The following is a 3,478-nucleotide window of genomic DNA, read 5'->3' on the forward strand; positions in this document are numbered from 1 at the left end:
TGTTTACTTCTGACCAATGAGCCAAATCAAAGTAGTCATCCATGTGCTCAATCCAATCTTCAAGAACTTTGCCTACATCTTTGCCTTCCCCGCTAAAATTCCCAAGTTGAGACTTGCAAAGCATAGCATCGATGTCTCTATCAATGATGGCGTGTTGAGGAACAATAGGCGCATTTGCGTTAGCAACAGCCGCATTCCCTCTAGGAGGCATGGTAACTTACTGCACCATATCAACCAAGGTCACACTTGGTAAAATATTCTAATCCACTCAAAGTCCTTAAATAAAATAGAATAGACAATTAAAGATAAGATGAGAGAAAAATAGGAGAAAGAATAATGAATAAATTAATCCAATTTTTATATCACAGAACTTTGGGTTTTTGAAAAGTCTACAAGTATCTCAAAAGCTTCTAATAAATCCTAATGGCTTTGACATAATACAATCGATAATATCCATTGTGACATTCTTCTACCAAACGAGCATAGTTGTCCCATTCCTTGAGTATATCGGATGGGTGATTCCAATAATCCTTTGTGATCTTTGGCTGGAACATCTCTTCATTGGCCTGTGAGTCATACCATTCTTGAGTAAGGTATTTTTTTGTTAGAGGTACCCCCATTTCGGTGTGAACAATTGCCTTCTTGTACCCGAAGTAATCATCGAAGTAGGCAGTTCCTTTTGGAAACACATCCGGTGTGTCCCATCCAAATGAGCTGTGGATATTTGCACAATCTGCAAGGCACTGAGGTCTATTGTAGGGTAAAGGGGCCAATAGAGTGCCACCTAAGAAAGGGAGGTATTTTGGGGAGGTAGATGTCAAATTTTTTGACATCTAGGGTATTGGCCAGGATCGCTAGGTGTTCCTCTAGATGTGGAGGTAAGTTAGTGGTTGAATGGTGAGGGTAGGTGTTGTGAATTGTGATTTTACAAATTCATGTGTTAAAAAAATGAGGGCCAATGGCGTGACAACGCGTCCCCTGCATTGTGTGAGGTGGCCTTCACTCCATGGTGTAATAAGTGTCCAGTACAAGGATGGGTGAGTACCACTCTTATTTCATGGGTTCTCCCTAATTAAGCTTCCACCGGACGTATGTACTGCACGTCCAACAATCTAACTCATGGCTCTTGGCCTCTGGCATGGAGCTGAGGCTCTGCCATTGAGGTTCTCTACGTTCATTCTCCTCCTACTGCAACTTTTTGAATACAGCTTCACATCAGCAATTTACAGCAACAAAGACAAACGCTGGCGACCTTGTGGTGCTGAAGGCATTGTAGGTGTTAAGCACTGTAGAGAAAGCACTGTGGATGTGAGCGCGTGTAGGTGTTGGTACACATAGATGCATGTACATGCAGATGCACGTGCACGTGAACTGACACACACAACTAAAACCTCATGATAATAGCAGTTTATTGGCATTGAAACCCAGACAGAAGTGAGCGATAGAGATCATCTGCAGAAAGAGATGGTATTGATAATGGCAGTAATGCCAGTGACAATGCAAATGGTGGTCGCTGTATGAAGTAGGAGGATGTCAATGCCGAGCTCCCTTTGAATTCTTTTGAATTGCGGCAAGAATTGGGCTTGTATACGCCTAACAAAGAAGATGAAGAAGAAACCTTGCTTGGAGGCGCAATCTGCCGTGCATTCAAACTTACAATTGCACAAGTGCCTCTCACATCTCGACAATATCGCTGATTGGACGAGCTCGGACCCCTGCAGTGCAAAGTGCAAATCCCAGCATCTTGAGGACAATCCCTTGCAAGTTGAGGACAATCCCTTACCCGACGACCTCGCAGCTTCAACGACTCTCGTGACTTCACAGAAGAATGTCATAACCATAAATTTGACCAAATCTCACGTAACAGGGACAATTTTGCCAGGTTTGGGAAATTGGACATGCTTATTGAAGCTCTTAGACGTCAAAAACCTTGTGATTTTGTTGTCATAGAGAACAACAACAACACAGATTAGACAAAGACGGAAGGGCTGAATGGAGGTGAGAATTTCTCACTCAGCTATCATGAAGTTGAAGCTTGTTCTTGTTAACTACTTTGAGATGTAAGTACTAGGTGGAAGTCTTTCACAATGCTTATAGCATAATCGATGAAGTCTTAACTTTAACATTATCCATTTATGCTTGTAGTGAGCGATAGAGATCATCTTAACAACAATGTACCACTGAAGTCTAATAGAAACCATCTTGACAAAAATGTACCTTAAACTAACATAATAGGAGATAGAAAGGATTCTCGCATGCTGGTCTGGACTACAAAGCCACAATATCTTGCTTCTTGTTTGTACAAGATGACAATGTCATATGTCAAAGATAGAAGTGTAAGTTCCTCATAATAGGGACAAAATAAGTGCCCTTATGGCTGGCTTAAACATAGTGAATATTGTCAATAGGAAAATAAATTCCGAAGTAAAACCGATTGTTATTTGGTAAGGACATCAAAATACAAAATACCAAATGTGAAAAGCCTGGCTACCAAAACCTGTTGACTACACCCTTTCCTCAGTGTTCAATGGAGGTGGAGTGTTTTCACTTGCAAATGGGCTTGCTTGATGTTGATAGTTGATCCCCAGTGAAACTGATCTGAAATGCTGAGAGAGATGTATGTGAGAATTGTCTGGCCCATCTGGTTGTTGATTTCCCCCTAAATCTACTGGCTAGCTTCCAAAACCTGTTGAATGCACCCTTTGCTCAGTGTTCAATGGAGGTGGATTGTTTTCACTTGCAAACTGGCTTGCTTGACGTTCATAGTTGATCCCTAGTGAAGCTGATCTAAAATGCTGAGAGAGACGTATGTGAGAATTGTCTGGTCCATCTAGTTGTTGATTTTCCCCTAAATTTACTGGCGGGCTTCCAAAACCTGCTGACTCATTTCCACACAATTCCTCATCTTCCTCCAAGAGTAGTGTATAACTCATTAAATTAGTTGTTTCACGCCGTTTAGGATCAGGCATGTCTTCAAGCATCGTAACATGATCTGTTCCAAATAAGTTCTGGTCAAATTGAACTGCCAAATCATTCAATGCTAAGATAGCCTCATCCTCAATATTTCCGTGTACTGGGGTTGACTGCACTTGAGAGATGTCTTCTTTGATAGTTGAACTAGGATCATCAGTCAAATTGGTGTGATTGCAAGGCATGCCTTCAAATACCACAGTAGAAGGATTTAGAGGCCAAATCCCTGTCGCTCAAAAGCCCGCTCTTATGTTGGACTCAGTAAAGGAAGAGGAAATGGCCTTTGCCACTATTGAAGCCAACACTGATTTTGTTGCCTGTCTTGAACATGTACTTTGTTGCCATATGTCTCTTTCCTTGCGAAAGTGAGTCTTCAATGACTTGAAAACAGAGACGTCCAAAGGTTGTAGTTTATGTGATGTGTGTGCAGGTAACGTAAGTATGTCTATCCCAGATTCATAAGCTTTGGTAACAACTTCCAATGACACATGACTCCCATGACCATCTA

The 3,478-nt window shown here is 41.5% G+C and overlaps 1 pseudogene; it reads right to left on the reverse strand.

Moving 5' to 3' along the window:
• Positions 1-1,408: 1,408 nt before the first annotated feature.
• Positions 1,409-3,155, reverse strand: LOC147442042 (uncharacterized; annotated as a pseudogene).
• Between the last annotated feature and the right edge of the window lie 323 nt (positions 3,156-3,478).

Source organism: Adiantum capillus-veneris, chromosome 14 (assembly GCF_014529385.1).
Source record: "Adiantum capillus-veneris isolate H3 chromosome 14, ASM1452938v2, whole genome shotgun sequence".
Lineage (NCBI taxonomy): Eukaryota > Viridiplantae > Streptophyta > Polypodiopsida > Polypodiales > Pteridaceae > Adiantum > Adiantum capillus-veneris.